The sequence below is a fragment of the Heptranchias perlo genome, chromosome 2 (assembly GCF_035084215.1).
Source record: "Heptranchias perlo isolate sHepPer1 chromosome 2, sHepPer1.hap1, whole genome shotgun sequence".
NCBI classification, from domain to species: domain Eukaryota; kingdom Metazoa; phylum Chordata; class Chondrichthyes; order Hexanchiformes; family Hexanchidae; genus Heptranchias; species Heptranchias perlo.
In genome coordinates this window covers 90,323,994-90,347,962 of record NC_090326.1, presented here as the reverse complement: position 1 = coordinate 90,347,962, position 23,969 = coordinate 90,323,994, and positions in this window count along the sequence as shown.

Genomic DNA, 23,969 nt, shown 5'->3' with positions numbered 1-23,969 from the left:
CAGCAACAACAACAATTTATATAGTGCCTTTAATGCAGTAAAGGAACAGGGTGGATAAATGTGATTTGTTTGTTATGGAGAGTAAATGCTGACACCAATGGGTTGGGCTGAGTGACCTGTTTCTGGGTTGTAACTTCAATGTATTTCATGTATGTAAATATTACAGAGATGCAGTTGGAGTTGTTCTTCCGAGGCTGGTGTTAAGTGACATTGGGGTCAATTTTAACTGGGAGCACGTTTGGTGTGGGTGGGGGTATGGGGCGGGCACTCAGCGTGAGGCCAGGGCCATTTTAACTCCTGGGCCTCATTTCCACGACAGTCCCTCGCCTGAAGCCTGACATCAGGGCCGGCGAGCGGGAGGAAATATTGGGTCAAGATCTGGAGATCCAAGGGAATGGTCCCCGGCATGAAGTTAATGCAGGACAGGGACTTTGGCAGCGACGCCGGCGCCAGAAGAGAGAGGTAAGGCCGGGTTTAGGGAGGCCCAAGAACTCCTTGCTGAGAATGGGAGAGCACTCCTGCTCCTCCTGGCCTACAAGGATTCTACGAAAAGTAACATGAGTGCAACCTGTAAAAGTAGAGAAATATAATCGCGTTTACTTTCAGACCACCTTACAAGTTATTGTTACTTAACATTACACCGTGGGCTTCCTGAACAGCAGGTATTTAAGAATATTAATAATCAACAGGGCGAACATGTGCACGGTGACTCAGCTGCTGAGCAGATTATGTGGGGATTTCACAATCCTGTGCTGTCAGTGAGAAGTTGCACTCGGAGCGAGCGTGGGTTGGAGAATTGTGGCTAGACTGTTGTAGCCCTAATTTCTAACCCAGCCTTCTTATATGCTTGCTGGAATTACATGTTATAAATGTAAAAGTGGAAGGAAAAAATCCATTCTCGAATACTAATGTGCCTCACAAACAGAATAAAAGACCATAAGATAGAAAAAAGTTGAATAGCCTGGATATGTCACTGTGTATATTATTTTAGGTTAAAGTGATTTAAAATATTGCTTGCTTAGCATGTGAGAATTTCTCATTGTGCTTGATTAGATGAATGTGTTACTTTAAGGACTTGTGCTTTTGGTGCCATTTCCGTTCTTGGTTTCTGATCATTTTAGCTCAGAAGAGTTGCAACAGCTCCTCCAATCAACGGCACCTGCATTCTTGTTTCCATCAATTAATGTCAGCTTTCCCGTGCCTGAGAAATTTGCCAGAACTGATTAGAGCAGATATTAAATGATAATTGGACATTTAGTGCTCATCAAACAAAAAGTGACAGATGGGCTCCTAATTAAATTATAGCACTGGCATTATTCACTATGGATTATGTGTCTTCAATGGTGACCTTCATGGGGCTCTTTTTTTTTGGCAACTATTCTGCTTTCTTTATGAAAGGTTCCTCCAGAACAGTGCAATACAAATTTCAGAATTTTGAAATGAGACCGTCTTTGAAGCACATTTATTGATTTATGCAGTGTTACTGGTGCCAAAGTACGTTCACGCCTTCTTCTACATGCTGCAGGTCAGACATCGCTTTCTATCTGACATCCACTGTAAGGTCAATGACTTAATTGGCCATTGCCTGTGACAAACATCACACTTATTTCATCACCTTACTATTTCAGATTTGAACCTTCCCTCACAAGGCTTTCAATTACATATTAAAGACAGTTTAGCAAGACAGCACAAAGCAGTAGACTGCAGAAAAAAAGGGTGTAAGGATAAACCCAGCAACTACAGGCTAGTCAGTTTAATCTTGGTGGTGGGAAAACTTTTAGAATCTGGGACACAATTAGCAGTCACTTGGACAAGTGTGGATTGATTAGGGAAAGCCAGCACGGATTTGTTAAAGGCAAATTATGTTTAACTAACTTGATGGAGTTTTTTGATAAGGTATCAAAGAGGGTAGATGAGGGCAATGCAGTTGATGTGGTGTATATGGACTTTCAAAAGGCGTTTGATAAAATGCGGCATAATAGGCTTGTCATCAAGATTGAAGCCCATGGAATAAAGGGGGCAGTAGCAGCACCGAGATAAAATTGACTTAGTAACAGGAAACAGAGAGTAGTGGTGAACGGTTGTTTTTTGGACTGGAGGGAGGTGTGCAGTGGTGTTCCCCAGGGGTCGGTGCTGGGACCACTGCTTTTCTTGATATAAATTAATAACTTGGACTTGGGTGTACAGGGAACAATTTCAAAATTTGCAGATGACACAAAACTTGGAAAGGTAGTAAACAGTGAGGAGGATAGTGATAGACTTCAAGAGAATATAGACAGGCTGGTGAAATGGGTGGACACCTGGCAGATGAAATTTAACTCAGAACAATGTGAAGTGATACATTTCGGTAGGAAGAACGGGGAGAGGCAATATAAACTAAAGGGTACAATTCTAAAAGGGGTGCAGGAACAGAGAGATCTGGGGGTATATGTGCACAAATCGTTGAAGGTGGCAGGGCAGATTGAGAAAGCGGTTAAAAAAGCATTATGGGATTCTGGGCTTTATAAATAGAGGCATAGGGGCCGATTTTAGCACCCGCTCTCGGGTGCGTTCTCGGCGGGGGGGGCCTCGAAAATCCCGAAATGGAGGAGCGGGACCGGATCACGCCTCGATCCCGCCCACTTCCGGGTTCCGCGCTGACGTGCGGGGGTGCGTGCGCAGCCCCCGCTGGTGGGAATCCCGCAGGCAATTAAAGCCAGCGGGATGCCACTTGAGTGTATTTACTTTGGTTGTTCAGGTCATTAACTGACCTGATTAAGGGACTGTGTGTGATTTTGGATAAACATGGGACTGTTTCACACACTGGGGGAAACAGTCCTAGTTGAAATGGACGTGTTGCAGCCGTCAGCCTGTGGCAGCTGCAAAGGTCCATTTGACAGGTCGGGGGGTGGGGGGAGAGACCCTCAGCCATTGCAGGAGGACGCTCTGTCACTTGGGACAAAGTTTGGCCTCCACCACCCTCCTCCTGATGGTCGAAGTCACTAACTTGCACACTTACCCCGGGGTCCAGAGACATGTACCTACCTTGCGGACCCCCTCAGATGTACATCTTGCGGATGGGGGCCGCCGTAGCTGCAGTCATGACTTCCTCGGAGGACGAACAGCATCACCAGCCTCACCAGCCTCGCCATCCACGCCGTCCACCTCTGACACGTGGAGCTCCACAACAGAGTGCTGTGACACATCCACCTGTACAGCAGGAGGGAGGGCTACCGCAGAGAGAGATGTGTCGCAGAGGGGACTACCCTCGCCACACGTTCCACAGACCGAGGCTCAGCCTCCTGGACCTCTCTGAGCAGCAGTGCACACGGAGGCTCAGAGTCAGTCGACATGTAGCCGTGGACATCTGCAGCCTCTTTCATGCCGAGCTGCTCCTGGCTGGCCCGAGCACCATCTTCTTACCTGTCGCTGTCAAAGTCACCACTGCCCTCCCGAACTTCTGCTCCACAGCCTTCCAGGCTGCAACCGGGGACATCCCCGATGTCTCTCAGTCGTCTGCGCAGAAGAGCCCTGCAAATACACCTACACCCACTCTGCAGTGACACACTGGGTGGCATCAGTGGTGGGTCCTCATAGGGATACCCAGGAGCGGGCATTATTCCACAAACCGGTCAGGATTCGCGAAGACATGGCAGTATTGGTGCCAATATAATGTGTGATGTGTGTTGTTCTTTAAGTCAATAGATGTAAGAACCATGACAAACCCTCAAACACCCTTGTGCATCCCCTTCATGCTCACGACACGTTTGTCTTACGCTGCCTACTGCACATATGTGATGCATGCCCTGTGGCTGCAGCACAGGTGGTGGCAGGTTGAGTGAGGCTGGCCGTGAGAGAGATGCACGAGAGGGTGAGTATGGGATAGAGCCATGAGATTGTATGAGGATTGGGTTGCGTGGTAGTGGCGGGATGAGTACTCGCGAGGTGAGTAGGTGCAGGTACGATGAGGATGATGTTTGAGTGGGTATGAGGGGTGATGTAACAGAGTAGTGTTGGCAGTGCTGAAGGAGATGTGGGGTGGGGGCAGTGTTGTGGCAGACGGAGTATAGGGGAATGAGTAAGTGTTCTCACTGTGGCTGACCTACTGAGGTCATTGGAGCGCCTCCTGCACTGTATGCAGGTGGGCGATATGTTGGTGGCGCAGGTGACCTCCTCTGCCACCTCGAGCCAGGCCTTCTTGGTGGCAGAGGCAGGCCGCTTCCTCCCGCCCGCCGGGTGGAAGATCTCTGTCCTCCCCCTCCTCCTCACCCCATCTAATGATACCTGGGGTGAGGCATCAGTAAACTGGGAGCGGCCTTCCCCCTGGGCTGCTCCATGCTGTAATTTTTGCTGTTTGTGGCAGCATCTGTCAGTGGAGGACTGCCCCTTTAAATAGAGCGCCTCCAGCTGACAGATCTTACTGTGCATGCGCAGCCCGCCTGACGCACAGATCAGCATCGGGGAACCCGGAGGAGCAGGTAAGTGGTTCCAATTAGTGCGTTGCCTGCTACGATCGCGCGGGCAACCCACTAATTTCACCGGGCGCGTTTTCAACGCGTCAGCTGGCCCACCCGCCCAGAACCCACACCCCTGGTAAAATCGGGCCCATAGAGTGCAAAAGCAAAGAAGTTAATTTGAACCTTTATAAAACACTGGTTCGACCACAACTGGAGTATTGTGTCCAGTTCTGGGCACCACACTTTAGGAAAGATGTGAAGGCCTTAGAAAGGGTGCAGAAAAGATTTACTGGAATGATTCCAGGGATGAGGGACTTTAGTTACGTGGATAGACTGGAGAAGCTGGGGTTGTTCTCCTTGGAACAGAAAAGATTGAGAGGAGATTTGATCGAGGTATTTAAAATTATGAAGGGTCTGGACAGAATAGATAGAAACTGTTCCCATTGGCGGAAGGGTCAAGAACCAGACAACATAGATTTAAGGTGATTAGCAAAAGAACCAAAGGTGACATGCAGAAAAACTTTTCTACGCAGCGAGTGGTTATGATCTGGAATGCACTGCCCGAGGGGGTGGTGGAGGCAGATTCAATCATGGCTTTCAAAAGGGAACTGGATAAGTACTTGAAAGGAAAACATTTTCAGGGCTACAGGGATAGGGTGGGGGAGTGGGACTAGCTGGATTGCTGTTGCATAGAGCTGGCATGGACTCGATGGGCAGAATAGCCTCCTTCTGTGCTCTAACCTTTCAATGATTCTATGATTCTAGATGCTGGAAATCTGAAATAAAAACAGAAAACACTCAGCCGGTTAGGTCAGCAAGAATGCATTGGAGTCAGTCAGAATACACTTTTTATACGAAAAGTGTCTTATTCAGTAAGGTTGTCTCATTGACTAAAGCTTGAGTTGCTGCTCTTGATTTCTGTCTGGTGACCCCTACTGAAAGTATGTATGCATGTGTGGATTTAGGCCGAGGACAGGCTTCATTTTGATAAACCCCATGATCAAATAGCCCATCAAGATCTCGAGGAATAATTTTCCAACTTTGTGCTCTTAGTGGGATGCCTCAATCACCGAGAGTGAAATCAGGAAATTACCGCTGTATTATACAGGCTCAAACTGAAGGAAGAGATGAGATACTGGAGGGCTGGTAATACCTATCTAACTGCACCTCCTCATGAATCAGTGCCATCAGGAGAAGGTGGGGTTGAAGGGAGAAATCGGAGAAGTTTATATTGTCTTCCTCTTAGATAGGAAAATGATAGTATGTGATATCATGTGAATTTGAACTGAAGTTGAACATTTTGGAAGTAGAATTTAAATATCTGAACAATTGTCCTTGTTTGTTTATTTACACAGGCCCTTCGGTTATATGAGTTGTATAAAAATTAGGCAAATTTATATTTTGAGTAAATAGACCTCAAATGCCTTTTGAATATGTATATCAAGTGGAACAAAACAATGTGAACCTGATTTAAGCAAATTCTCTATACCACTCTTATAAGTAAGTCTGGATTTGTTCTTAACATGGGAATCGTTTTCAAAAGTTAGGTTCTCCTCTATATTGGGCAGAAATAGCTGTTGCACTGTAAATTCACAATTTTCAAACCCTTTGGATAAACCATGATCCTGCTGTCAATGTTCACCCCTCTAATTGGGAATACAAACAATATAGAATCATTGAATCATAGAAAGGTTATAGCACGGAAGGAAGCCATTCGGCTCTATGCAACAGCAATCCAGCTAGTCCCACTCCCCCGCTCTTTCCCTGTAGCCCTGCAATTTTTTTCCTTTCAAATACTTATCCAGTTCCCTTTTGAAGGCCATGATTGAATCTGCCTCCACCACCCCCACGGGCAGTGCATTCCAGATCCTAACCACTCGCTGTGTAAAAAAGTTTTTCCTCATGTCATCTTTGGTTCTTTTGCCAATCACCTTAAATCTGTGTCCTCTGGTTCTTGACCCTTCCGCCAATGGGAACAGTTTCTCTCTATCTACTCTGTCTAGACCCTTCATAATTTTAAATACCTCGATCAAATCTCCTCGCAACCATCTCTGTTCCAAGAAGAACAACCCCAGCTTTTCCAGTCTATCCACGTATCTAAAGTCCCTCATCCCTGGAATCATTCTAGTAAATCTCTACTGCACCCTCTCTAAGGCAGTAATAATCCATGAAATTCATCAGCATATGTTTTTGTGTTTGGAAACATGTCAGAAAGACAAGTTGAAAAAAAAATGGCTTGGAACAACACCTGTAAAACATGAACACTTTATTCATTTTATCCCACATGCTACGTCTCATTAAGATAGTTTCTGATCGAACCATGGTCACCTTCTAGGTTTTGCATCAGATAAGGACGATTCTGGATAAACATCTTCTGTTCTTTTTCTCCCACCTTTGCCACCAGTTAGATTACATCTCTCTTTTAAAATAGAAAGTCTTATTACTCTAATTAGTTTCTGCTTTTCCCTTAGGTTATAATTTAATGAAGAAGTAAAAATTAACTATTTAGAAATAAAACATGAATCAGTTTTGGTAGTTATTAGGAGTTTTAAATTCAGCGTTGAGGTTAGGAAATCCATATGTTTCAAAGTGAGTCAGATGGAAAGAATTTTAAAGTCTGCCGTCCTTCGTTAAAGTAATAAAGTTGAGAAAATCATCAAAACAATCTGGATCAAACTAAACATCCTTCTCTTGATTTACTTCTTGAAGAAAAGTTAACGGTGAGATCTGGCTGTTCATACTATCATCCAATTCACTTTAGACGTGATTTAAAGCAGGCCATTGAATCATTGGAAATTCTCCTCCTCCAATCCATGGCAAGGTCCTAGTATTCAGGACACAATAAGATATTATCCTAGTGTATTCAGGATAAACAGCCTACAAGTCTGTTGTTTCTATATTAATATGGGCCCACACAAACATTTTAGAGCTTGGTCTGTCTCAGGAGATCAAGATTATACCATCAATAATTTACATTTTGGCAACTTGCTTATCAATTGCACTCGAGTTCAAAGTTAAAGATGGAGACCTTTTAGGGTAGCAGAACTGAGACATCAAAGGAAGTCTGCTTCCTTCACGGAAAAAAATGATATTATGTTCTTTTAATGAAAATATTCAAGACAATGTATATTCAATATAGAGGTAACTAAACTAAATCAGATGAGCCATAGTAAGTGCATGTGTGTGTGTGGGGGGTGGGGGGCGTTGTGGGGAGGGTGGAATCCCAGGAAATGGATGGACTGGGAAGCAGTACTCGGGCGAGGCAGTGGTGGCAGAATGGTGATGAGTTGTGGCATTGGTGGGGTGTGGGAGTAGCCGGGAGGAAGGTTCTAAGTTCTGGGATTATGGCAGAGGTGGGATGAGATGGGAGTTCCAGATTGTGACAGCGCAGGGAAGGTGATGCTAGCATAAAAGCAATTCCTTGTAACAACCTAGGGTGCAGGGACAGGGGAATGGAGCTCAGGATAATGGGGTTGGATGTTGAAGGTGGGGTCGGGTCAAGGCGGCAGTTGCAGGGATGGTCTGGTGGTGGCTCAAGCTTGCAGTGGAGGAAGAGGATGGGTGGCATGTTAGGAAAGGGGGCTGGCAAACATGACAGAAGAGTGTCACAGGAGGCAATAACTAAGATTTATTACTCAAAAATGCATGCATTTGCAAGACATTTAATATGTACAAAATAAAATTCCTACTTTCAATGGGGGCAATTTTAACCTAATCCACCAGTCAGGAAACCAAAGGGGTCGGGGGAATGCCGATTTTGCACCGTCTGATATTACTCTCCATTGACTTCAATTGAGAGTAAAATCGAGTGGGGTGTAAAACCAGTGTTCCATCCAATCGTGTTGGTTTTCCGACTGGCGGGTAAGATTAAAATTGCCCCAATATAAAATCTAAAGGGTAACTTTTTGACTTCTAGCTCCCGGCAGTGTGCGCCCAAATTTCCAATATGTGCACTTGGCAGGCGAGACTCCCTCCTGAGAGTTTGAAGTCAGAAAATTACCCCAATGAAGTAAAATATTTGGCAGCTGCAGTTTTATTTTCCACCATGACCAAGACATATTATTTCAGTATCCTTGGGCAGTTGGGCTGCCTGCTACCTATATGATTTGAAGTAAAGCTGCACGTGCTTGTGTGGGGCTCTTCATACAATTGCTGGCACAATATCACCATGAATATAATTAGTCTCTCAAATCTGCCTGGCTTCTTGGCTCAGATGCATATTGAACCTATTGAATCACTGAATAATGGATTCATTTCAAACAAAGCCGATTAGCACAGATGATTCTCAGTCCAAACATAGTACCGCTAAAGAACTTGAATATTTTTTTGAAACTTAATTTTTCTTAGTTGTGTTTTTTGCACATTGATATGAACAACTGGTCTAGAGCATCTACAATGTTTAGCCTCATGCCCAGATAATGCCCAGTAAAAGCAAACACATTCAAACAACTATAGGCCAGAAGAAAACAAGTGACCCAGAAAATGTTAAATTAGTCCTTTTCTGGCACTAATAAGTGACAGTGGATAGTAGTCACTTGCACTGATAATGTCAAAACACCTCATGGGATTGGAGTGGAGAGCAACATCTCTGCCTCTCTAAAACAAAAGCAAAATATTGCGGATGCTGGAAATCTGAAATAAAAACTGAAAAAGCTGGAAACACTCAATAGGTCAGGCAGCATCTGTGGAGAGAGAACTTGAAACGTTAAGCCTGTTTCTCCCTCCACAGATGCTGCCTGACCTGCTGAGTGTTTCCATCTTTTTCTGTTTTTATCTCTGCCTCTCTCATTGGTTCACTTTGTGGTGATGGAAACGCATTTCCTTGAGGTACCTTGTTGCTGAACATATTTAATGAATAAATAACATCGGGGATAATTTTCACCTGCAGCACACGGGCGGTAAACTGGTGGACTGGATCGCCCACCCACTCAAAGGGGGAAACCCGGAAACACAAATGCTCACCTTTAATTGAATTGTGATCGCAGATTCCCGGTTCCCGACTCCGAGATAAAATCATGGCCAAAGTGTTTCCTCTAAGAGAAGAAAGGAAAACTGGAGAGTGAATGCCTAACATTTTGATTCTTCCCTGATTTATAATAATCTCTATGCTACAAAATGGTGCATGAGATGAGGAAAGCTAGAGGCGCAGGAGAAAAAAATCTTACAAATAGGGGAAGAACATACGGATGGGGCGGTGGTGGGGGGGGGCGATGGCTGCATTCACCAGTTGTGTCACCAGGTGTTTGTGGGGTGCCAGTCTCGGTGTCCCCGACGGACAGGCACTCGAGGGTGCGGCTGATCTGCAGGGCGTCCTACTCCGCATCTGTGAGGACCACTATTTGTTGTGGCCCCCCCTCCAGTCCTCACCCTCTCCCATGCATTCTGAGCTCTCTTCTCCTAGAAGGGGAGAAAGTACAGACGTGTTAGTGAGTGATGGTGAAGTGGTCGGCCGATGAATGCATTGCTTTGTGTGAGGCTGACCCTGAAAGAGATGCATCAGAGGGTGAGTATGAGACAGAGACATCACATTGGATGAGGATTGGGGTGAATGGTAGTGGTGGGGTCACAAATGGGGAGGTGAGGAAGTGCTAAGAAAGTGCAGGTAAGTTGTGGATGAGCCTTAAGTGGGTGTGAGGAGTGATGTGATGCAGTACTCTTGGCAGTGCAGAATGAGTTGGGGGGGCTGGGGGTGATGTGCACCACAGAATGTAGGAGAATCAGTAAGTGTACTCACTTTTGCTGACCTGGTTAGGTTGTTGAAACGCTTCCTGCATTGGATTCAGGTGCGGGAGATGTTGCTGCTACTGGTGACCCCCTCTGCCACCTCGAGCCAGGCCTTCTTGGTGGCAGAGGCATGGCACTTCCTTCTGTCCGCGGGGTAAAACACTTCCATCCTCCTCTTCACCCCGGCCAGTAGCTGCTGCAGTGAGGCATCATTGAACCTCGGAGCAGCCTTGCCCCTGTGCTGCTCCATATTGTGTGTTTTTGGTGTTTGCTGCAGCAAAAGCCATTGGAGCAATGACCCTTTAAATAGAGCTCCTCCAGCTGACAGCCTGTCATGCGGGTGCGCCGTCCACCCACTGCGCAGCTTTCGGACGGCAAACCAGGAAGCCATGTAAAAGGCCACCAATAACTCTCGATTGCGTGGGAAATGGTAAGATTTTATTAGCTGGGTTACCCACGTGCCCATTGACCCCTCCCCACCCCGCTGCCATCCAGCCGCCCATTCAAAATCAAACCCATTTAACACAGAAAGAAGGAGAGCTAAAAGCAATTCTAAACTTTAATTATGTTGGAAATCAAATTACAAACAATGTAAATATAGAGAATGAAATAATTATTTGACTTGGAAAAGCCTTAGGGTATTTGACATGTTGTTGAAGCTGGAGATGAAGACAAGATGAAATTCCCATTTTGTGCAGATATCTCATGCCCAAACTAATTTTATGTTTGGAATGTTAGCAGGTTGGTAAAACTATGACGCAAAAGAACATTTTTAGGACAAATGCTCGGATGCATATTGAACACAAAATTCAAGGCTGTATAATTAATGAAGATGTAAGGAAACTGATCATCTACTTACTTCTATATTTACCAACATGGACACGACTGGGTCTCTTCATTGGGATGAATGAAATCAGCCCCCAAAGATCTTAACAGATGGTGTCGGAAGAAATGACTCAGAGAAACCCAGTTAAGGACTATGTGCGACAAAATTGATGAGGTAAAATAACTTGAACATGATCCTACAGGAGCTGAGAGATTAAACTGGACAGCAATATTTCTGAATGTACTAAAAAGGCAGGTAGCAGATATTGATGGTAATGATAATCGCTGCCAGTGGAAAACAATATGAGGAGTTCACCACATTACCTTCTCTTTAATAATATTACACTGGGCATGTGTACAAAGAAGAGCGCTATTTAAAAATATGGGATGTCCTTATCTGGGCTTAAAATAATAGTACAGAAAATTGTTTCAGATAGTAAGTTTCTTTTTTATATCCTCCTAAAGGAATCCTGAATTCTGCTTGGTGCCTTGTCATGCCAACATAGCTGAGATTAATACATAGTATTATTACTTTAAAACAATAACAGAAGAATATGTGCCACAAACAAAATGTATGTGAGTAAGTGATGCTTTATGGAAGTGAAGCATCTTAATGCATCTAACCTAACATGCTCACACCTATACTGTTTCTGAGTTATTTGGCTCACACAAGCCATTGGGGATGAACTTTCTCACGCTTCTCCTGCTCTGCCGCCATAAATTTGGTGGAAAGCCCATTTACGCTTGTAAACAGTTTCCGCCAAAGTTATGGCAGCAGATTGGGAGAAGCTCCAAAGAAATTTGCCCCCATTGTGTTTTTTAAGATCAACCACTTCTTTACATTGTCCACTATCGACATTACAGTAAGCCATATGAATAGATCTACAGTATCGTCTGTTGCTTCCTTCTGTGCTGTAAGTTCCTATGATTCTATAGTATCTATTAAAGCTGTGTTTTAATTTTCATTAAGAAAAAAAACTTGCATTTATATAGTGCCTTTCACGATCTCAGGATGTCCCAAAGCGCTTTACAGCCAATTAAATACTTTTGAACTACAGTCACTGTTGTAATGTAGGAAACACAGAGCTAATTTGCATATAGCAAGGTCCCACAAACTGTAGTGTGATAATGGCCAGATAGCCTGTTTTAGGTTTTGGTTCAGAGATAAACATTGGCAAGGGCACCGGGAGAGCTCTCCTGCTCTTCTTCAAATAGTGCCATGGGATCTTTTACGTCCACCTGAGAGGCGGATGGGGCCTTGGTTTAACGTCTCATCCAAAAGACGGCACCTCTGACAGTGCAGCACTCCCTCAGTACTGCACTGGAGTATCAGCCTATATTTATCTGCTCAGGTCTCTAGAGTGGGGCAATGACTGAAAAGATCAATGTCTGTATTTTTTAAACTGAAGAAACTTTTGTTTTAATTGTCTCATTTGTGAATGCTTCTCCTGTGGTTGGAATGATTTGAGATCATTATTTTATTATTATTAATACTTTGCTGCTCTGCTTCTGTCATTCTTTGTGAAATTTGTGGTAAATTGGCAGTCAGATTATGACAAAAGTGAAGCATTTTTATTTGTGTTAGTTTATGTATTGAATTCTTTATTATTGGCCGCAGTACACACAGGCTGAATTTTGGTTCCTTTTGACTCTACAAAGTACTAGAATATATATTTTGGTCAAGCAATCAAAAGTCAATTAATATGCAGATGTAAATTAACACTTCTATAGCCGGTTCCTGCCAGATAATAGAGAATTTTATTGTTTAAATGGCAATGTTTTTCATTTTGAATCTTCTGAGCCACATGGGTATCCAGGCTTGTTATACATACATTGTTTTTGTTTGTGAGTATTGCCAAATGACAGCTGACCTATGTCATTAGATGTGCTTCAATTTGTTAATACCTTTTGTTCTGAAATGTTTCCAAAATATCTTGAAACTGGTCTGTCAAGTTATCTGGAACTGATCAAAGAAGCAAGTCTATCTGGGATATGATTTTGATTTAGAGCTGTCTATCAGGGCTGTGAGAAGGGGCAGGGACAATGATTAGTTGGAATCATTTGATGGAGAGCTCTGTTGCCAGAAGTCTCTCAGTGGGAGTTTACCTGCAGTTGCCTGAGACCTGCTAGTCAATCTGTAGCCAGCAGAGAAACTGAGCTAAATCAAAAGCAAAATACTGCAGATGCTGGAAATCTGAAATAAAAACAGAAAATGCTGGAAAAGCTCAGCAAGTGAGGCAGCATCTGTGGAGAAAGAAAGAGAGTTAGCATTTCAGGTCGAAGACCTTTCGTCAGAACTGGAAAATGTTAATGAGTTAAAGTTTTTAAGCAAATACAGAGCTAGGAAAAGGGGGGGGGAGGGGAGGGGAGGAAAGAATAAAAGGGAAGGTCTGTGATAGGGTGGAGGGCAGGAGTGATTAAATGACAAAAGGGATGATGGTGCAAGGTAAGGAGGGTGGTTATGGGACAAGTAAAGAAACAAAAGATCGGTCTAGAGGAGAACGGCAAAACCATAGCCAGCAACTGCAGTCCAACAAAAAAAAATGGGAGCAGTGGTTATGGTCTGAAGTTTTGAAATCAATGTTGAGTCCAGAAGGTTGTAAAGAGCCTAATCAAAAGATGAGGTGCTGTTCCTCGAGCTTCACTGGAACAGTGTAAGAGGCCGAGGACAGAGAGGTCAGAGTGGGAGTGGGACGGGGAATCAAAATGGCAAGTGACCGGAAGGCCAGGGTCACACTTGTGGACTGAGTGGAGGTGCTCAGCAAAGCGATCACCCAATCTGCGTTTAGTCTCCCCAATGTAGAGGAGACCGCATTGTGAGCAACGAATACAGGATACTAAATTGAAAGAAGTACAAGTAAACTGCTGTTTCACCTGGAAGGAGTGTTTGGGGCCCTGGACGGTGGAAAGGGAGGAGGTGAAAGGGCAGGTGTTGCATCTCCTGCGCTCGCACGGGAAGGTGCCGTGGGGAGGAGAGCGGGTGTTGGGGGTGATGGAAGAGTGGACCAGGTTGTCACGGAGGGAGTGGTCCCTTCGGAATACTGAGAGGGGAAGGGAAGATGTGTTTGGTGGTGGGATCGCGCTGGAGGTGGCGGAAATGGCAGAGGATGATACATTGAATTTGGAGGCTGGTGGGGTGGAAGGTGAGGACAAGGGGGACCCCATCAAGGTTCTGAGAGGAAGGGAAGGGGTGAGGGCAGAAGTGCGGGAAATAGGACGGACATGGTCGAGAACCCTATCAACTACAGCGGAGGGGAATCCTCGGTTGAGGAAAAAGGAAGACATAACGGAAGCACTTCTGTGGAAGGTGGCATGTGACGGCGACGGAGAAACTGGGAGAAAGGAATAGAGTCCTTACAGGAAACGGGGTGGGAGGAAGTGTAATCAAGGTAGCTGTGGGAGTCAGTGGGCTGAGAATAGATATTTGTTGATAGCCTTTCCCCAGAAATGGAGATAGAGAAGTCAAGGAAGGGAAGGGAAGAGTCGGAGATGGACCATGTGAAGGTGAGGGAAGGGTGGAAATTGGAAGCAAAGTTGATGAAATTTTCCATTTTGGGGCAAGAGCGGGAAACGGCACAGATACAGTTATCAATGTACCGGAAAAAGAGGTGAGGGAGGGGAATTGAGTAAGACTGGAACAAGGAATGTTCCACGTATCCCACAAAAAGGCAGGCATAGCTGGGACTCACATGCGTTCCCATACTGACACCTTTTATTTGGAGGAAGTGAGTGGAGTGCAGAGAAACTAAGCTACGTTGACACCATGGCAGTGTAATTAGTGAACTGTGTTTTGCATGAGACCTTTCAGAAGGGAAGCTGTTGTCCTCGTGTCTGTCCAGCATTCATCCCTCAATCATGGAATCATAGAATGGTTACAGCACAGAAGGAGGCCATTTGGCCCATCGAGCCTGTGCCAGCTCTTTATAAGAGTGAACCAGTCAGTCCCATTCCCCCGCTCTTTCCCCGTAGTCCTGCACATTTTTTCCCTTCAAGTATTTATCCAATTTTTTTTGAAAGCCACGATTCAATCTGCTTCCACCTCCATGTCAAACAGCACATTCCAGATCATAACTACTCGCAAAAAAGTTTTGCTCATGTCACCTTTGGTTTATTTGCCAATCTTTAAATCTGCGTCCTCTAGTTCTCTACCCTTCTGCCAATGGGAACAACTTCTCTTTATTTACTTTATCTAAACCCTTCATGATTTTGAACACTTCTATCAAATCTCCTCTCAACCTTCTCTGCTCTAAGGAGATCAACCCCAGCTTCTCCAGTCTATCCACGTAACCGAAGTCCCTCATCCCTGGGACCATTCTAGTAAATCTTTTCTGCACCGTTTCTAAGGCCGTCACATCCTTCCTAAAGTGCAGTGCCCCGAATTGGACACAATACTCCAGCTGTGGCCGAACCAGTGTTTTATAAAGGTTCAAATTAACTTCCTTGCTTTTGTACTCTATGCCTCTATTTATAAAGCCCAGGATCCCGTATGCTTTTTTAACTGCTTTCGCAACCTGTCCTGCCACCTTCAAAGATTTATACACACATACCCCCAGATCTCTCTGTTGCTACACTCCCTTTAGAACTGTATCCTTTAGTTTATATTGCCTCTCCTCGGTCTTCCTGCCAAAATGTATCACTTTGCACGTCTCTGCATTAAATTTAATCCGCCATGTGTCTGCCCATTCCACCAGCCTGTCTATGTCCTCTTGAAGTCTATTGCTATTCTCCTCACTGTTTACTACACTTCCAAGTTTTGTGTCAGCTGCAAATTTGGAAAATTGTGCCCTGTACACCCAAGTCCAAGTCATTAATTTATATCAAGAAAAGCAGTGGTCCTAGTACCGACACCTGAGGGACACCACTGTATACCTCCCTCCAGTCTGAAAAACAACCGTTTACCACTACTCTCTGTTTCCTGTCACTTAGCCAATTTTGTCTCCATTCTGCCACTGCCCCTTATATTCCATGGGCTTCAATTTTGCTGACAAGCCTATTATGTGGCACTTTATCAATCGCCTTTTGAAAGTCCATATACACCACATCAACCGCATTGCCCTCATCAAACCTCTCTGTTACCTCATCAAAAAATTCAATCAAGTTAGTTAAACACAATTTGCCTTTAACAAATCCATGCTGGCTTTCCATTATTAATCCACACTTGTCTAAATGACTATTATCTTTGTCCTCACAGAATCATAGAATCATAGAAGTTACAACATGGAAACAGGCCCTTCGGCCCAACATGTCCATGTCGCCCAGTTTATACCACTAAGCTAGTCCCAATTTCCTGCACTTGGCCCATATCCCTCTATACCCATCTGACCCATGTAACTGTCCAAATGCTTTTTAAAAGACAAAATTGTACCCACCTCTACTACTGCCTCTGGCAGCTCGTTCCAGACACTCACCACCCTTTGAGTGAAAAAATTGCCCCTCTGGACCCTTTTGTATCTCTCCCCTCTCACCTTAAATCTATGCCCCCTCGTTATAGACTCCCCTACCTTTGGGAAAAGATTTTGACTATCTACCTTATCTATGCCCCTCATTATTTTATAGACTTCTATAAGATCACCCCTTAACCTCCTACTCTCCAGGGAAAAAAGTCCCAGTCTGTCTAACCTCTCCCTATAAGTCAAACCATCAAGTCCCGGTAGCATCCTAGTAAATCTTTTTTGCACTCTTTCTAGTTTAATAATATCCTTTCTATAATAGGGTGACCAGAACTGTACACAGTACTCCAAGTGTGGCCTCACCAATGCCCTGTACAACTTCAACAAGACATCCCAACTCCTGCATTCAATGTTCTGACCAATGAAACCAAGCACGCCGAATGCCTTCTTCACCACCCTATCCACCTGTGACTCCACTTTCAAGGAGCTATGAACGTGTACTCCGAGATCTCTTTGTTCTATAACTCTCCCTAACGCCCTACCATTAACGGAGTAGGTCCTGGCCCGATTCGATCTACCAAAATGCATCACCTCACATTTATCTAAATTAAACTCCATCTGCCATTCATCGGCCCACTGGCCCAATTTATCAAGATCCCGTTGCAATCCTAGATAACCTTCTTCACTGTCCACAATGCCACCAATCTTGGTGTCATCTGCAAACTTACTAACCATGCCTCCTAAATTCTCATCCAAATCATTAATATAAATAACAAATAACAGCGGACCCAGCACCGATCCCTGAGGCACACCGCTGGACACAGGCATCCAGTTTGAAAAACAACCCTCTACAACCACCCTCTGTCTTCTGTCGTCAAGCCAATTTTGTATCCAATTGGCGACCTCACCGTGGATCCCATGAGATTTAACCTTATGTAACAACCTACCATGCGGTACCTTGTCAAAGGCTTTGCTGAAGTCCATGTAGACCACGTCTACTGCACAGCCCTCATCTATCTTCTTGGTTACCCCTTCAAAAAACTCAATCAAATTCGTGAGACATGATTTTCCTCTCACAAAACCATGCTGACTGTTCCTAATCAGTCCCTGCCTCTCCAAATGCCTGTAGATTCTGTCCCTCAGAATACCCTCTAACAACGTACCCACTACAGATGTCAGGCTCACCGGTCTGTAGTTCCCAGGCTTTTCCCTGCCTCCCTTCTTAAACAAAGGCACAACATTTGCTACCCTCCAATCTTCAGGCACCTCACCTGTAGCGGTGGATGATTCAAATATCTCTGCTAGGGGACCCGCAATTTCCTCCCTAACCTCCCATAACGTCCTGGGATACATTTCATCAGGTCCCGGAGATTTATCTACCTTGATGCGCGTTAAGACTTCCAGCACCTCCCTCTCTGTAATATGTACACTCCTCAAGACATCACTATTTATTTCCCCAAGTTCCCTAACATCCATGCCTTTCTCAACCGTAAATACCGATATGAAATATTCATTTAGGATCTCACCCATCTCTTGTGGTTCCACACATAGATGACCTTGTTGATCCTTAAGAGGCCCTACTCTCTCCCTAGTTACTCTTTTGCCCTTTATGTATTTGTAGAAGCTCTTTGGATTCTCCTTTGCCTTATCTGCCAAAGCAATCTCATGTCCCCTTTTTGCCCTCCTGATTTCTCTCTTAACTCTACTCCGGCAATCTCTATACTCTTCAAGGGATCCACTTGATCCCAGCTGCCTATGCATGTCATATGCCTCCTTCTTCTTTTTGACAAGGGCCTCAATCTCCCGAGTCATCCAAGGTTCCCTACTTCTACCAGCCTTGCCCTTCACTTTATAAGGAATGTGCTTACCCTGAACCCTGGTTAACACACTTTTGAAAGCCTCCCACTTACCAGACGTCCCTTTGCCTGCCAACAGACTCTCCCAATCAACTTAGAATCATAGAAGTTTATAGAATCATAGAAGTTTACAACATGGAAACAGGCCCTTCGGCCCAACATGTCCATGTCGCCCAGTTTATACCACTAAGCTAGTCCCAATTGCCTGCACTTGGCCCATATCCCTCTGTACCCATCTTACCCATGTAAATGTCCAAATGCTTTTTAAAAGACAAAATTGTACCCGCCTCTACTACTGCCTCTGGCAGCTCGTTCCAGACACTCACCACCCTTTGAGTGAAAAAATTGCCCCTCTGGACCCTTTTGTATCTCTCCCCTCTCACCTTAAATCTATGTTCCCTCGTTATAGACTCCCCTACCTTTGGGAAAAGATTTTGACTATCTACCTTATCTATGCCCCTCATTATTTTATAGACTTGTATAAGATCACCCCTCAACCTCCTACTCTCCAGGGAAAAAAGTCCCAGTCTATCTAACCTCTCCCTATAAGTCAAACCATCAAGTCCCGGCAGCATCCTAGTAAATCTTTTCTGCACTCTTTCTAGTTTAATAATATCCTTTCTATAATAGGGTGACCAGAACTGTACACAGTATTCCAAGTGTGGCCTAACTAATGTCTTGTACAACTTCAACAAGACATCCCAACTCCTGTATTCAATGTTCTGACCAATGAAACCAAGCAAGCTGAATGCCTTCTTCACCACCCTATCCACCTGTGACTCCACTTTCAAGGAGCTATGAACCTGTACTCCTAGATCTCTTTGTTCTATAACTCTCCCTAACGCCCTACCATTAACGGAGTAGGTCCTGGCCCGATTCGATCTCCCAAAATGCATCACCTCACATTTATCCAAATTAAACTCCATCTGCCATTCATCGGCCCACTGGCCCAATTTATCAAGATCCCGTTGCAATCCTAGATAACCTTCTTCACTGTCCACGATGCCACCAATCTTGGTGTCATCTGCAAACTTACTAACCATGCCTCCTAAATTCTCATCAAAATCATTAATATAAATAACAAATAACAGCGCTGGTCACATGCCTCCAGTTTGAAAAACAACCCTCTACAACCACCCTCTGTCTTCTGTCGTCAAGCCAATTTTGTATCCAATTGGCTACCTCACCTTAGATCCCGTGAGATTTAACCTTATGTAACAACCTACCATGCGATACCTTGTCAAAGGCTTTGCTGAAGTCCATGTAGACCACGTCTACTGCACAGCCTTCATCTATCTTCTTGGTTACCCCATCTCTTGTGGTTCCGCACATAGATGACCTCGTTGATCCTTAAGAGGCCCTACTCTCTCCCTAGTTACTCTTTTGCCCTTTATGTATTTGTCGAAGCTCTTTAGATTCTCCTTTGCCTTATCTGATTGCTGTGTTCCTGCTGATTTGATCCCATTCATCAACGGCCCCAACTTCTGAAAGTTCCTGTCTAATACCATCAAAATTGGCCTTTCCCCAATTTAGAATTTTAACTTTCTCCATAGCTATCTTAAAACTAATGGAATTATGATCACTGGTCCCAAAGTGATCCCTCACTAACACTTCTGTCACCTGCCCTTCCTTATTTCCCAAGAGGAGGTCAAGTTTTGCCCCCTCTCTAGTCGGGCCATCCACATACTGAATGAGAAATTCCTCCTGAATACACTCAACAAATTTCTCTCCATCCAAGCCCCTAATGCTATGGCTGTCCCAGTCAATGTTGGGAAAGTTAAAGTCGCCTACTATTACCACCCTATTTTTCTTGCAGCTGTCTGTAATCTCCTTACATATTTGCTCCTCAATTTCCCGTTGACTATTTGGGGGTCTGTAATACAATCCTATCAAAGTGATCTCTCCCTTCTTATTTTTCAGTTCTACCCATATAGACTCAGTGGGCGAACCCTCGGATATATCCCCTCTCACTACTGCCGTGATGTTCTCCCTAATCAAGAACGCAACTCCCCCTCCTCTCTTACCTCCTGCTCTATCTTTCCTATAGCATCTGTACCCTGGAACATTGAGCTGCCAGTCCTGCCCCTCCCTTAGCCATGTTTCAGTAATAGCTATAACATCCCAGTCCCATGTACCCATCCATGCCCTGAGTTCATCTGCCTTGCCCATCAGACTTCTTGCATTGAAATAAATGCAGTTTAATCTAGACTTCCCTTGGTCTTTGCCCTGCTTTCTCAGACCATCTGTCCGGTCATTTTCTGTACACTCTCCCTTACTGCCTTTTGTTTCTGTCACCACTTTATTTCCCACTGACTTCCTGCATCGGTTCCCACCCCCTGCCACATTAATTTAAACCCTCCCCAACAGCACTAGCAAACACTCCCCCTAGGACATTGGTTCCAGTCCTGCCCAGATGCAGACCGTCCAATTTGTACTGGTCCCACCTCCCCCAGAACCGGTTCCAATGGCCCAGGAATTTGAATCCCTCCCTCTTGCACCATCTTTCAAGCCACGTATTCATCCTAGCTATCCTGTTATTCCTACTCTGACTAGCCCGTGGCACTGGTAGCAATCCTGAGATTACTACCTTTGAGGTCCTACTCTTTAGTTTAACTCCTAACTCCCTAAATTCAGCTTGTAGGACCTCATCCTGTTTTTTACCTATATCGTTGGTGCCTATATGCACCACGACAACTGGCTGTTCACCCTCCCCCTCCAGAATGTCCTGGATTATCGTTTATAAAAGCTTCCCCACCACAAGCTTAAACTGACAGGCATGTAGTTTATCCTTACACTCTTTTTTGAAAAGAATATAACATTTGCAATTCTCCAGTCCTCTGGCACCACCCCCATATCTAAGGATGTTTGGAAGATTATGGCCAGTACCTCTACAATTTCGACTTTTACTTCCCTCAGCAACTTAGGATGCATCCCATCCGGTCCGGGTGACTTATCTACTTTAAGTACAGCTAGCCTTTCTAGTACCTCCTCTTTGTCAATTTTTAGCCCATCCAATATCTCATCTACCTCCTCTTTTACTATGACTTTGACAGCATCTTCTTCTTTGGTAAATTCTCATCTTTATTCAGCAGATTGAATCAACACCAATAAAACACATTGTCTACCACCTTTGACTGTAAAACAAAAATAATCCATTTGTTGTAAAGCACTCCGGGTCATCATGAGGATATGAAAGGTGCTATATAAATGCAAGCTCTTTCTTTCATTTTCATTTTTAAGGTTCAATCTATGTTGAGAGATTGCTCAGGGAAGCATCATTATTGTTTTAATATACATGAAGGAGAATTGTAAAATTTGTAATTACTGTACACATGTTTTGTACCGAATAATATCTATGTACTTTTTTTTTATTCGTTCATGGATGTGGGCACGCTGGCAAGGCCAGCATTTATTTCCCATGCCTAATTGCCCTTGTTCCATGTTAAATAAATTGTATGTTGGTTTACAGCCTGTGTCATGGTCTGATAGGGTATACATTCAATTTGCATACTAAAGATAAGAATCATGTAACAACACATGCTCCATTCCAGTCACCAGACTACAGTGGCAGGGGTTCTCTGTTTGATCCGTGCATCTTGCTATCATTACCTAGATATCCAACAAATAAAGGTACACTCGGATCATAGTGAGGTTTGGTTATGGAAGTGGTTCATGATGCTGAACCCAAGTAGAATATCTAGCGTAAAACACATAAATGAAACATAGACGTTATACTGAACTACATAAGAGTACAATTGCACTACCAGTTTTGTGTCACTGTGAAGTAGCTTGGGATGTACATCAATGCAAAAGGACCGTAGAGTTTGGGAATCAGGTCAGCAATCTTTTAACATGGAAATCAGGATCTGTGTGTGACTCTTATAGCTGCTAGCGTCATGTCATTTGGGTACTGCATTGGGTTGGTGCAGTACACCTACAGCCTGATGTGAATTCAAGTATAAAAAGTGCCAAGGTGTCACTTTTTAGCATTCGGAGACAATTGATATTCCTACCTGTTCTTAATATTAAAAATAAACTCCAAAGGTCCTTTGCTGTTGAACTCAGTGTAACACTGCAATTATTGTCTGTTGGCTGCACATTGCATTCTAAAGGTGCTTATATACTGCAGTGAGTTCCAAATCCTGGTCAGTTTTTATGCTACAGGGCAGACCAATTCTTGCATTGCATTCATGTCATGACGTCCATAAAGGCTGACGTCATGATGTCCACAATACCCAGAGACTCAATTGCATGTCATGGTGTCCTGATTCTGACTCAGCGTGTTTATTGGGCAGTCTCTGGAGCTCAAGGAGCTGGCAGCAGATTGAGAGACCCAGAAAAAAAATGGTTTCCCACTACTTCCAAATTTACAAAGAAAACTTAGTGGAACCTGCACATTGGGAATTGGTGGCACTGCATAATGTAAAAGTGTCTAATAGATATCATTCTGAGACTTGCAACTACAGTATAATGGCACCTGTTAAAATTAATTCAGTTTGGTTACATGATGTTTCTACCCTAGTTAAAATTTTAGTTTCCCCTCACTTATTGTTTTTGCCAATTTTCATTCCTTCCTTCCTTCTCTCTTTGCTGTGGTAAAGTTTCACAGATACTAGCTGCCCTCTAGTACCTCAGCCAACTGGCCATTTATCATGTTTGAGCTTTCACAAGTGTTAGCAGCTATTCGATTACAGGGTGCAATGCAACACAGCTCAATCTTGTCCTCACCCAACATCCAGAACATCTTCACCAAGGATAGCAATCAGTGAATAGTAATCAGGAACAGGAAGCCTGATTGATTTCTTCCATATGTAAAGCACTATCAAAAACTGGCCAATAGATCCAATAAAAGTTGACACAGCCCCAGAAGAGCTGACAACTCCCAAATGACCCTAAATAAAAGGCTAAGACATGTAAAAAGTAATTATACTGAAAGTCCAGTGGCCCACGGGAAGGCTTGATGGCAACATTGTGGCTGAGAGGAAATGTCAAAAGCAGTGCTGAGAAGAAGGTGAGGAATAGAGAGAGGAGGAGAAGGGGAGGAGTAGAGAGAGGAGGAGAAGGGGAGGAGTAGAAAGAGGAGGAGAAGGGGAGGAATAGAGAGAGGAGGAGAAGGGGAGGAGTAGAGAGAGGAGGAGAAGGGGAGGAGTAGAGAGAGGAGGAGAAGGGGAGGAGTAGAGAGAGGAGGAGAAGGGGAGGAGTAGAGAGAGGGAGAGGAGGAGAAGGGGAGGAGTAGAGAGAGGAGGAGAAGGGGAGGAGTAGAAAGAGGAGGAGAAGGGGAGGAATAGAGAGAGGAGGAGAAGGGGAGGAGTAGAGAGAGGAGGAGAAGGGGAGGAGTAGAGAGAGGAGGAGAAGAGGAGGAGTAGAGAGAGGGAGATGAGGAGAAGGGGAGGAGTAGAGAGAGGAGGAGAAGGGGAGGAGTAGAGAGAGGGAGATGAGGAGAAGGGGAGGAGTAGAGAGAGGAGGAGAAGGGGAGGAGTAGAGAGAGGAGGAGAAGGGGAGGAGTAGAGAGAGGAGGAGAAGGGGAGGAGTAGAGAGAGGAGGAGAAGGGGAGGAGTAGAGAGAGGGAGAGGAGGAGAAGGGGAGGAGTAGAGAGAGGAGGAGAAGGGGAGGAGTAGAGAGAGGAGGAGAAGGGGAGGAGTAGAGAGAGGAGGAGAAGGGGAGGAGTAGAGAGAGGAGGAGAAGGGGAGGAGTAGAGAGAGGAGGAGAAGGGGAGGAGTAGAGAGAGGGAGATGAGG